Here is a 15605-nt window from a genome sequence, read left to right as displayed (position 1 = left end):
TGCTAGTGACGAAAAGCGAAGATGTCGTGCTAGGCCACAACCTCACAATCCATACACCGCATGCGGTATCTGCCTTATTGAATTCTGCCCAAACCAGACACGTCTCATCTGCAAGGTTTACAAGATGGGAATTGGCATTAATGGCCCCAGTAAACATCACCATAAGGAGATGCAGTGCATTAAACCCTGCAACATTTCTCCCAGGTGTGCCTGGTCAGACACAAAGGGTGGAAGGTGAGAGTGATGGGGAAGGAGGATTTAATGCAAAGGAAGATACACATGATTGTATGGAATATTTGACCCAAAATTTTACCGCAAGGCCTGACATCAGTGACAACCCACTGGAAGATGCAGAACTCACGTTCTACACGGACGGTAGTTGTCATAGACAGTCAGACTCGGGAGACTTGTGTACTGGATACGCAGTCGTAGATGACCAAGACACCATAGAAGCGGAACCGCTAGGCCCACCTCACTCAGCCCAGGTTGCTGAACTGGTCGCCCTAACCAGAGCATGTGAATTGGCTAAGGGTAAGTCAGCCAATATCTACACCGATTCTAGATACGCCTTCGGGGTAGTACATGATTTCGGAGCCTTATGGCGGCTCAGAAATTTCATGACGGCGGCTGGTACACCGATAGCGCATGCAGCTTATATAAAAAGGCTTCTAACAGCGATACAGGAACCCGACAGAGTGGCTGTTATCAAATGTAAAGCACATACATATAGCCAAGACCCAGTATCCCTTGGTAACAGCCGAGCAGACGAAGCCGCAAAGCTTGCAGCTGCTACCCCCATACAGACAGACACCACACAACTGATGGTATTTAATACCATCAACACACAGAAGTTGTGTGAGATGCAGAATTTGTGTTCCACACAGGAAAGAGCAGTCTGGAGGGCAAAGGGATATGGCCAGGAGTCCTCAGGGCTCTGGACGGATGGACATGGTAAACCAGTGGCCCCCAGGGCATACCTTCCATGTCTGGCTGAAGCAGCTCACGGGCTGACTCATCTAGGCAGGGAAGGGATGTGCAAATTGGTAAGAGCATACTGGTGCGCCCCAGGATTCTCCTCTCATGCGAGTAAAAGAGCAATGTCATGCCTTACCTGTCTGAGAAAGAATATTGGAAAAGCAATACCTACAGAACCATCCCATATCCCACCTGCCGGCGGCCCTTTCCAGGTAATACAAATTGACTTCATTCAATTACCCCCATGTCGAAATTTGAAATATGTACTTGTTTGTATAGATGTTTTCTCGAATTGGGTCGAAGCTTTTCCAGCAGCTACAAATACCGCTATGTTTACAGCTAAGAAAATTGTGCAGGAATTTGTATGTAGATATGGTATCCCTAGAATCATTGAAAGTGATAGGGGTACCCATTTTACAGGTGATGTCTTTCAAGGAATGTGTAAGTTGATGGGAATTGATAGCAAACTGCACACTCCGTACCGTCCACAGGCGAGCGCGAAGGTCGAAAGAGTGAACAGCACTATTAAAAATAAATTGAGTAAAGTAATGGCAGAGACAGGATTGACGTGGCCAGAAGCTTTACCCATTGTTTTGTATAGCATCAGAACCACTCCCAGGTCCCCTCTTAATCTGTCTCCTTTTGAAATCTTGTTTGGTCGACAACCGCATGTCATGATTAACCCTCAGGATGATTTGAAATGTAACAATGAAGTAACTGTAAAGTACTTGATTAACATGAGTAAGCAGTTGAGGAGTCAAAATGATAATCTGAAGTTGGTGATTCCTGATTTACCAGGTAGTAATTGTCATGACATTGAACCTGGGGATTATGTAATGATACGAAATTTTCTACGCTCAGGTTGTCTTATTGATAGATGGGAAGGACCATACCAGGTCTTATTGACTAGCACCACAGCATTGAAGGTTGCTGAGAGAGAGACTTGGGTCCATTCATCCCACTGCAAAAAGGTTGCTGATCCAGAGAAGTCCCGTGATAAGGAACAGACGGTAGAGGTTGTATCACTGGAGTGTCTGTTCCAGGAGGACTGAGGCGGCACCTGAGCCTTGAAGACCGAAAGCAGTTGTCGACTCCCTTCTCCCTTTTATTGTTTTTCTCCACTTCCCAGCCCCTCTCCCTTAAAATTTCTTTTTCCCCCTTCTCATTCTTCTCTATTTCCTCCTCAAAGATGGACTTGCCCCAAGAGACTGTGATCCGGATTTTGATGTTAACCATGATGTTGACCAGAGCAGTCTGTTCCGGCGAGAGTACCATAGAGGTCGAAAGAGGTTCTGGAATGGGTTCCGATTATGATGATGGAGGCGTAGTTTTCCAAGATCAACCAAACCAACAAGCAAAGGCGAGTATCAGAAAACGATCCGATAGAAGAAATTGTGATGGATTGTTAGCTGAAGAAAATTGTATCTGTAGGCTCTGTGATAATCTGGTTGAAGATGGGTGCATAAAGAAATGCCAATCCAGTTTTAATATCCATATGGACCGGCATCCATTGAGTGACTATCACTCCTTAGTGGGTAACGTGTTAAACCAAACAGATTGTTGGGTATGCTCTCAAGTACCTCAGGGTCACAGCAAATCAGGGCTAGTACCATTTCCTTTAACGTTAGGGGAGGTACTTGAGCTAAGTGGTGGGAGACCGGTGGACCGGAGGTTTAACATCTCCAGCCCTCCTAGTTTGAAGCTCCACCAATACCATGTGGATAGGTCCCTCATATGTTTTAACATCTCCAATCCCAGAAAACCGGGAAATTGGGAAGTGTCATGGAGCAACCTTACCATGACCTTTTCACACAGAGCAGATAGAATGCCTACAGATACAGAGCTCGTACGCCATATAGCCAGTAGAGGAAAATCTTTTCGGTATCGATATACCTTAGGAAATAGGATTACTAGAGTTGGAGAGGTATCACCAGGATACTGTGCACATATCGTACAAACCGATACGTGTGTTAAGCAGATGGAAGAATTAGGGTCAGGAGATTTCACCTGGAAGGTTTGTAACATGGTCATGTCCTTCTCCGTCCCTTATGTTCTCCCCGATGATGCATATTTCATATGCGGGAGAAAGGCGTACAAGTGGCTTGCCCCAAACTCTGAAGGATTGTGTTATATTGGAAAAGTATTGCCTGAAGTGATGACTGTTACACATGACAAAATGAAGGACATACACCGTGGTGCCCAAGCTCCTTATACTCACACTCATTACGAGCACCGAGTTAAAAGACAGCTGTCAGAAAGGTTAGAGCATTCGGCCTCTGATCTTATCCATGAATCCACCGGGATTCAGGTTCTGGTAGCGTTAGATTTCACTCGTACCGCTCGAGGAGTGATGAATTATAGATACATTTCCGCACTCGCCAATTTGTTAGATAATATCACTGAAATGTATGATGACACGTTTAGATACACTGGAAGAGAACTTCAAGCCTACAAAACAGAACTAGTTCAGCATAGGATGGTTCTTAATTATCTTACAGCAGTAACAGGCGGATATTGTGTTACATTGGCAACACAGTACGGCATAAAGTGTTGCACGTATATCACAAATAGCACCGAGGATCTGGTAGAGGTCATAGACCAAAAGATGGACGATATTCTCCAATTGAAGTGGGAATTTCGTCGAAAACACAATCTCACCCTTGCTGCTGTAGGTAATGAGCTGACTGGTTGGGTGTCATGGTTGAACCCGCGAAATTGGTTCTCCGGTTTAGGAGACTGGGCTCAAGGAGTCATAATGGATGTTGGAAAGTTTCTACTATGTATCTTGGGTGTCATTATATCGATTGGATTGATATTTAGATGCGGGCAGGCTTTAATGAGGTGCAAACAAAGTACAAAAGTGATGAGCTTGAGGAGCGAGGAAACTGTAATTAACCTGGATTTGATTTATGACCCAATGATAGAAACCAGGATGTGATGAAAATGCGATTATACGGTCCGTTTCTTTCACCTGTTTTTCTGCTTTTCTCCAAGATACAAAGACCCCCTTGGACGAGGAAGTTGACGAGACGCTATACAGACAACAGACAAGCACCAAAGATGAAGTTTTGACAACCTATGATATGGACACTTGATGAACTTTGCCATGGATCCCCAGTTTCCCTAGTACTTTTAAACTCACGCTAGCCCAACATTTTTTGTAAATCTGATGGCTCAGACAAAGCTATTTGCTCATGCCCAAGGAGCAATACAGCGCAAAGAAGACGACTCTCAACAGATACCGAACACAACTTCGACGACAGATGTACATTTCCCTGACATAGAATATCATTGCATTTTCCATAAGTGTTCTTTATCTTCATCTCTACAACCCTCAGGTAACGACACACATAGTCGATAGGGAATACAGGCACAGATATCAGCAACCACATACCTCCCCCATTCATGTATCATCAACTAAAATGTGCATCCCCATTTTGTTACAACCATAGCCGAAATGAGCTCGGTAGAGTTTGACAGCCCATCCACAGACCCTTAGTACGGGATAAGAAGGAATTCAAATGTATACTTCGCAATACCTCGAAGCTTGATTTACCACACGTACGGCACGATGATACATGACCCTCCAAACATGGACTCATACACACATGCTTCTACTTTCTCACTAGGTCATACCCTTTTCACACCTACTCCTCTCTTCTTCCTTACCCCACCATGGAAATCAATTAACCCCTGACTTACATTTTTCTCCTTAAATATTTTAGAAGGTGGCAGTTATTATTGACTGCCAAAGGGTGGACTGTCAAAGTCAGAAAAATGTCTCTATGCACACTGCCATATTTGCACCGCACACTGGTACATGCTGCGCATGCGTGCGCTTTCCCGTGACTGCGCATACCCGCTATTGCGTGCACCCGCTCGCACGGTATGCGTATTTACGGTAAAGAGTATGTAGTCGTAGCGTGCGACTCATTCGTTACAAATGTTCACAATTAATGTAGTTTATAGATCATGGTCCCTTTGATAGATTCTGAAAGTTTGGTTAAAATAGAATGTCCCTGAGCTGAGGAATCCCTCTTTGCATCGTACGAAGGGTCTAACAGGAATCATACAGCAGTGTTTGGTACCCATCGGAAGAGTATTTAATTAGCAATATTCCGGTGTTGGTTTGGAGCGTATTAATCGCTCGTGCGAATAGTTATGGACATAAGAAGTTTATGTCCATTTCTATTATTTACTCATACTCAGGTATGCGGCGGGAAACCTAGTTTCCCACCCACCTGAGCTGTTGGAAATCGTCACAGCCCACCTGTATGAATCACCCTATGACCTTTTGTTATGATGCAGGGCCGAATTCCTTCGGCCAATGGACAATGGGATTGTAGGGACTATGAGATTGCATTGTGTGTGGGGCATAAATAGGCAGGCCGACCATATCCAACTTCACTCTCTCATCAACGGTTATCTGCTGATAGCCGGGAGCTGGATATCGAGGCGCATGCGATCGTTTCCCCTTGTGCGTAAGTTTTCTCTCCGTAATCATTGTCTTACTGTGAGCCAATTTCTCTCATCTCTCTCCGTCTCCCTCTCTCTCTCCTCTTTTCTCTTATATCTCTCATAGTATTATAGCATTGTATTGTATTGCATTTAGGTCAGTGTAGTATTGTCTTTTTGTATTTATTGTTTAGTTCTGTGGTTAGGAAGTCTTTGTTATATTGTAGTGTATCATTTGTACTGTTATCCCCTTTTTACAAGTATATTAGATATAATACAGTTAATAGGCTTCGGACCCTAAACCAGTATCTGTGTATTTTCTATAGTGTTAAGTGTTCACTTGAGCGTCGGTGACGCTCAAGCAGCTTTGTAGTTAGTCAGGTTACACAAGGTTGCACTTACACCCTGTATTCACATTAAGGTATTCTGTGTATTTCATTGGTATAAGGTTTAGACATAAAGGTATAGCATTGTGAGCGTCTGCGCCGCTGGTGACCTCCTCGTGGTCTCGAGCGTAAGCTACGCCATAGCGAATCATTACTCTAGTCATAGCCAATAACGTGTCCTGTGATCACTGGGCCGTGAGCGAACGTGACGCTTGAGCGTCTCGCCTACGGCTGAGCGATCGTTACGCAACTAGCGTACCATTACGGTACTTCTTAAGCAAACAGCGTACAGTGTTCTTAGACTTCATAAAGGGTTGTTTATACGACAAAGGAATTTAGCATTGTCAGTCCTTATAAACATAATGTGTCTTACACATTATGACAACCTTTATTAATGCCCTTTTACACATAATGTCCCTTACACATATGCTGCACATTATTAATGCCCTTATACATATAATGACACACACAGTGCCCCCTACACATTTGCTGCACATTATTAGTGCCCCTATACACATAATGACACACATACAGTAGTACCCTGTTACACATATGCCACACATTATTAATGCCCTTATACACATAATGACACACACAGTGCCCCCTACACATTTGCTGCACATTATTAATGCCCTTATACACATAATGACACACATAGTGCCCCTTACACATATGTTGCACATTATTAATGCATTTTTACATGACACACATAATGCTCCTTACACATATTCCGAACACTACTGCACAACCAACCCACTCACATGCACACAGCACTCACACTGCCACTAACACTGTGACCTCTGCTTCTGCTTGGATACAGATGTGTCCTCAGAAATCTTGCCTCAATGCTAACGTTGGGCACCTTTTTTTATTTATTAAAATGCATCTTATTTGCATTGCTATGTGGCTAGTATGCACAAGCAGCTTCTGCTGATTAAAATGATATGCAGCATGCATATATACTGTGTGAGAATGTGGCTGTATCTGCATATGAAATGCTACACACAGAATATAGACATGCTGCATATCATTTTAATCAGCAGAAGCTGCTGATGCCCCTAGGCATATCAAATGCCCTAGGCAATTGCCTAGTTTGCCTATGCCTATGGCCGGCTCTGACTGATGATACTACTGAGCACTGATACTGAGCACTGATTATACTACTGAGAACTGACACTGAACAGCACGATTAGCACAAGACACTGTACTAGTATAAGTAATGTAGTATTACTGAGCACCACAAGACAATGAGCACTGATACTGAGCACTGATGATACTGAGCACTGATACTGAGCATTAATGATACTACTGAGAACTGACACTGAGCACTGATGATACTACTAAGAACTGACACTGAGCAGCACAATTAGCACAAGACACTGTACTAGTATTAGTAATGTAGTATTACTGAGCACCACAAGACAATGAGCACTGATATTGAGCACTGATGATACTACTGAGCACTGATACTGAGCAGCACGATTAGCACAAGACACTGTACTAGTATTAGTAATGTAGTATTACTGAGCACAATGAGCAGTGATACTGAGCACTGATGATACTAATGAGCACTGATACTGAGCAGCACGATGCAGCACAGGACACTGTACTAGTATTAGTAATGTAGTATTACTGAGCACCATGATGCAGCACAAGACAATGGGGGTAATTCTGAGTTGATCGCAGCAGCAAGTTTGTTAGCAATTGGGCAAAACCATGTGCACTGCAGGGGGGGCAGATATAACATATGCAGAGAGAGTTAGATTTGGGTGGGTTATTTTGTTTCTGTGCAGGGTAAATACTGGCTGCTTTATTTATACACTGCAATTTAGATTTCAGTTTGAACACGCCACACCCAAATCTAAATCTCTCTGCACATGTTACATCTGCTTCACCTGCAGTGCACATGTTTTTGCCCAACTGCTAACAAATTTGATGCTGCGATCATCTCAGAATTAGGCCCAATGAGCAGTGATACTGAGCACTGATGATACTACTGAGCACTGACACTGAGCAACACGATTAGCACAAGACACTGTACTAGTATCAGTAATGTATTAATGAGCACCACAAGACAATGAGCACTGATACTGAGCACTGATGATACTGAGCACTGATACTGAACACTGATGATACTACTGAGAACTGACACTGAGCACTGATGATACTACTGAGAACTGACACTGAGCAGCACAATTAGCACAAGACACTGTACTAGTATCAGTAATGTAGTATTACTGAGCACCACAAGACAATGAGCAGTGATACTGAGCACTGATGATACTACTGAGAACTGACACTGAGCAGCATGATGCAGCACAAGAGAGACACTGTACTAGTATTAGTGAGCAGCACAAAAGCACTCTGGAATTGTCACCCCCCCAGATACCACTGTGACTGGAATGATGATGACCGATGCACAGTCACAGGACACTCAGGGCCGGTGCAAGGTTTCTAGGCACCCTAGGCAAAGCTACACAATACTGCCCCTGCATCCCCCGATACCCTCCTCCAGCTGCTCACATATAGATGTAGCCATGCTCATCTATGCCGCGATGCGTACGCAATGCATCACGGCATAATGCGAATGTGCCACACTTGTGACTGCACTACACTGCTGCGGAAAGTCACAGTGTAGCACATTTGCATTTTGACCTGATGATTGTGCACATGCATACGCATCGCGGCATAGATGAGCGTGGCTACATCTGTGTGTGTATATATATATATATATATATATATATATAAGCTTTCCAAAGATGGCGGCACTCTAGGGACTATAGAAATTAAAGTCAAAGACACTAAGGTCTGTTCACTGTTTCGGTCCACTGGACCTTTATCTAGAACCCGGGTTATTGATAAATGATCAGCGGACCAAAACGTTAAACAGACCTTAGTGTCTTTGACTTTCATTTATATAGTCCCGAGAGTGCCGCCATCTTTGGAAAGCTTATATGTGGTGTGAAAATACCTTGGAGGGCACCAGGGCAGTTAAATGGTATAGTATCAGGAGAGTGCCGTATTTATGAATTGCTATATTGGCACTCAATTCAGAAACAGTTACATGCATCAAAAGAACATGTATGCTGAAAGCAGTTTGTGGATTAGAATAATAATAATGTATCAGTCTAATGGCACTTGAGTTGTAACAAAGTAACAAAACTTTAACTGATTTTAACCACACAGGACTGGCAGCATGCTAGCAACATTGAACTGATACATTATTATCCTAATCCACAAGCTGCTTGACATACTAGCAGAGTGTTAAAACTGCAAAGAAATCTGTGACCGCAATGGAAGCGCAGGCAGACAAATCTTATTACATACAGGTGATAAGGAAGTCGGTGAGTTAGAACATTGCAGCATTAATAATGTGCAAATATCGCAAGCAGCATGCGGAAAGGAGTAAGGTGGAGCAGGGGGGAAGAGCATTGTATCTTGCTTAGTTTATAGTAGGAATAAGACCACAGGTTCTCAAACTCGGTCCTCAGGACCCCACACGGTCCATGTTTTGCAGGTCACCTGTAGATTTTTAAAATGTGACAGTTGGTGATACACAGTGCAGCTGCTGGGTGACATGGAAAACGTGAACCGTGTGGGGTCCTGAGGACCGAGTTTGAGAACCACTGAGATAGACTATACATACGGGTGTCACTCACAGTATCTCCAATGGCTGGCTATGTCTATACTATAAGATGGGTGATGCTACAAAATAGACCTATTTTTGTGCTTAAAAGCTTCACCTAAAAGAGGAGAGCGGTTTGTCATGGAATATTGCACAGAATACGAGTAATAAAGATGAAATTCTATTTGATAGTCAGTTCTAGCATACTATTGTCATATGCAAATCACACAAAACATGCTTAATATTAGGGTTTAAACAAACAACACACTTAATTTTATGAAGAAGTCTGATTACCTGTTTTGCTTTAAAGTCACATTCACAGCTAGTAATTAAACAGTGACCGTAGTGTTAGGCTGAGGGAGAGGGAGGGTTAGATTTAGGCTGTGGGGAGGGGGTGCTAGGGTTAGGCAGCACCTGGTAGTGTTAGGGTTAGACTTTGGGGAGCGAGGGTTAGGCACCTCTGGAGAGGGTTAGGCTGCGGGTAAGGAGGGTTAGGAACCTCTGGAGAGGGTTAGGCTGCGGGTAAGGAGGGCTAGGGAGGTAAGGAATTAGGGGTAACATACTTATCCAGTAAGTGTAATGGATTCTGAGCATTGGGATGCCACTATCCGTATTCTTACTGCCGGCATCCCAAGTCCTGGGGTCCCGATACCATCTCCCCAGGCACAAAGGCAGCCAACAATGAAGCTGTTCTTAGGAGTATAAACATCTGCCATCTTAGTAGCTATCAAGTAATATTCATTTGGAGCTATTCATTTTTAATAAAATTCAGTACTGTCAAACTGTTTTAGGGAAGGTACTTGTGGACATTTTTTGGGGTTAAAGTACCTCCCATGTTAGTACTTTCAGTTGTCTTACAGTTAGGTAACCGTATATGGGATTTTTTTTTTTTTTTTAGACTGTTTGTAGATGTTTGTTAGTGCATCTAAATACAGAGAACTTTTTGCCCAATTCTGACGATAGTTGGTGCGACTGGAATATAAGGACATTTGAAAGGAGAAATGTTTTGAATGTAGCATGGGGGGGGGGGGGGGAGAATATATGTGGTGTATGTGATCGCAGGGTGGGGGTGTAATCACGAGGGGGGATCTAATATGCAGGATGATATGGCAATCGCGGGGGTTTTATATATACGGAATGCATTGGCAGTGGTGTGTATAATATGCCAGAGGCAATGGAGGGAGGCAATCGCGGGAGGGGGGGGGCAGATAATATGCGGGAGGCAACTGCAGGAGCGGGCAACATGCGGGACTCAGGAGGCAGTCGTGGGGGGTGTAATATGCCGGAGGGAATAGCAGGGGGGCGGGAAATATGCAGGCAGCAATCAGGGGGGATGCAGTCACGGGAGGGAGGCCGGGTAACACATGGGACGCAATCGCGGGGGGATTGTGTGTCTTTAATATACGGGATGCAATCGCGGGATACAGCGGGTGGGTCAAAAGCGGGATGCAATCGCGGGAGGGGAGGCAGGTAACATGTGGAAGACAATTGTGGGGGGTGGGGGGGACGCGGGTAACATGCTGGATGCAATCATGGGAGGTAACATGAGGGTTTCCGCATTAAAAGTGTGCTGTTGTGGTGCGGGGTGGGAAAATGCTGGGTTCTATCGCGGCGGCGGTGGGGGATTGCATACAAAGGAGCAGGCAGCACACAGTGCTACCCATGTTACACTTACCCATGTTAGATGTTACACTGACTGACATCAGTGCCTTGGCGGATGGTAACAGCTGGGCGGGCGGCCACAGCATCCCTGCTCCTCAGTCTCTCTCTAAACGAAGAGCTCAGCTGAGCTAAGGGAATGAAGGACGCAATCGTTCATCAGCAGTGTGCGACGCCGCCCCCCAGTGGCCGGCGCCCATAGGCAACTGCCTAAAGCTGCCTAATGGTGGCGCCGGCCCTGAGGACACTACTACCACAGCACCCTACAGCAGCAAGATGCAGCACAATAGAGACACTGTACCAGTATTACTGAGCAGCACAAAAGCACTCTGGAATTGTCACCCCCCCAGATACCACTGTGACTGGAATGATGATGACCGATGCACAGTCACAGGACACTACTACCACAGCACCCTACTGCAGCAAGATGCAGCTCAAGAGAGACACTGTACTAGTATTACTGAGCAGCACAAAAGCACTTATACTGAGCACTGATAATGAGATTTGACGCTGAGAGAACGTAGCCACGTCCTCTCTGTACCCTCTACAATGACCGAGTGAAAATGGCGGTGACGCGCGGCTCTTTATATGGAATCCGAATCTCGCGAGAATCCGACAGTGGGATGATGACGTTTTGCCTCGTTCAGGTTTTCCGAGTCAGGCGGGAACAACCGAGCCTGGCTCGGACCCGTGTTTGACACGTGGAGTTCGGGGGGGTTCAGTTCTCGGCGAACCGAACCCACTCATCTCTAGTATTAAGGGTCAGCGCCTGGGGAATAACAACAGCACATTGTGGCATTTAATTGCAACATATGAGTATGTGCAAGAGGTGCGACTTACAGTAAGTGTAGATTTTGGCAAAGGATAGTTTGGTGCCAATAATTATCAGCTTATTGTGAGTTTTGTAAATAATGTACTAAATTTCACGTGTTTTGAACAGTCATGTGCAGTTTTCCAAGTTACTACTTACAGAGCTCAGATACAGAGGGCCTGAATCAGAGGTCAGTGCTGCTGTGCCCACTTTTGCGTCTGCTGGTAGAGTTGTCGGAGCTACAGTATGATATGCAAATACCAGTTTCAGCCTATACCTTGTGTACTAACGTGCACCTGAATGCATAAGCACCACTATCTGCATCTCTGCAGGCTGTAACACTGCCGGTGAGTCTTGACATTCCACCATCAGCGCATAATCAATAGCACCATCAACACTTGCATGTGCAGTTTCTCTGTCTGAACATGACCTCTGTAGAAACGGCTGTGTGTCTGAGAATTCAACCACTGTCACTGACACACCAGTGTCACTGCCATAACATGTTTACGCGATGTACATTGTTTGTGTTCACTTCAGTCTACCACCCAGTGATCAACCCTGAATGCTTCTTGCTTTCCTCTCCTTTTCTGATGCCATCTGAGCTGATTGCAGTAGCACCTGTGTGAGCCTGGGTTTCCTGACTGTTTTGCACAATTATCATAGCAAGCAGCTCAACTATGAACATCTGCATTGTATCTGGTTTGGGTCTGACTCAGAATCAGGCCCAGAGAGTCTACCCTGAGGAGATACATACAGTGATATATGTAGTACAGTAGGTGGTGCAAGTAGGCCACCTGTTCAGGCTTCAGAATGTAGGATTCTTCCATGGAGGATTAAAAAGAGGTATGGTCTGTCATGATCCTGACTGTAGTTCTCATATTTGGTGACTTGCCTCTGCCATCTGTCATGGATCCTGCATCTTTTCTGCTCACTGGGATAAACAGCTTGCCAGTACCATGAGTTTTCTGAGTGCTGAGTTCTCTGCCTGGAAGGTGAGAGTTAACGAGCTCCACCTGTGTTGATTAACCTTCTGTGTGAATGCTGAATTCAGCAAGTCTCTCTATGCTGTGCCTACACAGCAATCATTGTTGTCATTATACTATATGCCTCTCTGACTCCAGTTGTCACCAGATACATTCTCCACTGTTTTCGGCTCTCTGGTGTTCGTGCCTAAAAGCCAGCATACTCTGCTCATTTTAGGAGCTTAGGCTTCAGTGTTTTTATGGCCTACTAGGCCTCACTCCACATCAGAGCCTAACCTGGAGTATTGACATGACAGGGACAGATCACCTGACCATGAGCTATCCAATCCCGTGACAGTCTGAGACTCCATGAATCACCTGACCCTGTTCACCAATCACCAAGGACCAGGAAGTATAAGTAAAGAGACTTGTGTTACACAAGCTGCCAGTTCCTTGAATCACAGAGCTCAGTGTGAGCTTAGTAGCTGAGCTCCCTAAGAGGTAACACTATTACCTTAGTTCCTGTAAAACTCTGCTCTTTTGCTACCCAGTTCGGATTACAGTTGTGTTACCAGTTATATCCAGTATCTGTCTCGTCTTAAAGACACAGTTGCAGTATTCTTCAGTCTCATCTTAAATACACAGCCACAGTATTCTTCAGTCTCATTTTAAAGACACAGCTGCAGTATTCTTCAGTCTCATCTTAAAGACACAGCCGCAGTATTCTTCAGTCTCGTCTTAAAGTCACAGCACAGTCTTCGGTTATTCTTCAGTCTCGTTTTAAAGACACAGGGGCAGATGTATTAAGCCTGGAGAAGTGATAAAGCAGTGATAAATGTAAGGTGATAATGCAGCAGCCAATGAGCTCCTAACTATCAATTTACATATTGGAGCTGATTGGCTGCTATGTTATCACCTTGCATTTATCACTGCTTTATCACTTCTCCAGGCTTAATACATCTGCCCCACAGCCACAGTCTTCAGTTCATCTTCAGCCTCGTCTTAAAGTCACAGCCACAGTCATTGTTCTACATACAGTTGCTTTTCCAGTTATATCCGATGCCATTCCGGATTACAGTTGCATTTCAGTTATACCGGTATCCAGCCCGGTTCACAGCCAGCGAGAAAGAACAAGAGAGAGAGGGTGTCGGAAAGAAAGAGTGTCAGGAGGGGAGAGAGAGACACTGCCAGAGAGACCGTGTCAGGGAGAGAGAGAGACACTGCCAGAGAGAGAGAGAAAGAGATCATGTCAGGGAGAGAGAGAGGGAGACAGTGTCAGGGAGGGAGAGAGAGATAATGTCAGCGAGAGGGAGAGACAGTATCAGGTAGAGAATCAGTCCGAGTATCAGGGAAAAAGAGATGGTATCTGAGAGAGAGGGAGAGAAAGTGTCAGAGAGAGAGAGAGAGAGAGAGAGTGTGTCAGGGAGAGAGTCTTATTGTAAGGAGGAGAGAGAGATGGAGAGAGAGTGTCAGAGAGAGAGAGATTGTTAGGGGGAGAGAGATGGAGAGACACAGTGTCAGGGAGGGAGATACATTGTCAGAGAGAGACATTGTCAGAGAGAGAGAGAGAGAGAGTCTGTCAGGGAGAGAGAGATAGTGACAGAGAGAGAGAGAGTCTGTCAGGGATACAGAGAGTCCAAGTGTCAGGAAAAGAGACATGGAGACAGAGTGTCAGAGGGGGAGAGAGAGATGAGCATGAGAGAGTGTCAGGGAGAGGGGGGAGAGAGAAAAGAAGGGAGGGAGCAGGATATAAGCAGTACCTGACTATAGCAGAGGTCTCAGAAAGGGTTGGCACTTCACAGCAATAGGCCCCACTCCTAAATACTCACAAAATTCACGGCAATGCTCTGCTCTGCAGTCGGGACTTGGAGCTGGCAAGGAAGGGCCCCCCTCCTTGCTACACTCTCCGCGTGGCTGCAGCCTGGGGGGAGCAGTGGGAGGAGATGGGGTGGAGCTATCAGAAGTGGTAGTTTTTCATGTGGAGAGGGGTGAAGGGGGAGCGGACCTTTGAGGCAGTCTGTGACAGGGTGCAGGGGGAGCTCTGGTCCCTTGAAGCAGCCAGGGCCCCATAGCAGCTGCACCCTCTGTAGTTACACCAGAGATGAAACTCAGTTATGGCTACGTGAAGGGTTGTGGGAGTTTGAAGAGCTCAGGGCGAGCTTATGAAAGGACCAAGTGAGGTCTATGTATGTCTACAGAGAGACAGCAGTAACTGTGAGATAAGAGTCCAAGGTCCAAAACGTCGCAGATTAGTGTGTTAAGAAGTGCTGAAAAAATAAGGTGTTGCCCTGAATTTTATGTTCTACTAGCTGGAGTACCCGGCATTGCCCGGGATTTTAAGAATGTCTGTTTACAAAAATAAATGTAAATATTAAACACACAGTATAAATAACATTGTAGATAACTGAAAACCCGTGCTTTGCTACGGCATGAGGATGGTAAATTAGAACGATAGTTGTTCGTTAATTTACGTTGGTTGGAGATCTAGTATATAGGCATATTCTGCTTCCTTGATGCACTTTGTGTATTGGCCGGACCCCATTTTGGTCCCCCAAGGGACCCTGCTCTTCCCACAATACAACTCTCAGTCTGTGGTTTCCTGCTGCCTCCATTCCCCTCCTCCCATAATGTCAGTGGTCCTGTGAAGTTATAAATTTTTTTACAGTTTTTTATTTAGCGTAGCACATTATGTATCTCCTGATATACTCTGTGCTGCTGGGGGACTATGCTAC

Source organism: Pseudophryne corroboree, chromosome 9 (assembly GCF_028390025.1).
Source record: "Pseudophryne corroboree isolate aPseCor3 chromosome 9, aPseCor3.hap2, whole genome shotgun sequence".
NCBI classification, from domain to species: domain Eukaryota; kingdom Metazoa; phylum Chordata; class Amphibia; order Anura; family Myobatrachidae; genus Pseudophryne; species Pseudophryne corroboree.
Note: the sequence above shows the minus strand (reverse complement) of the source record.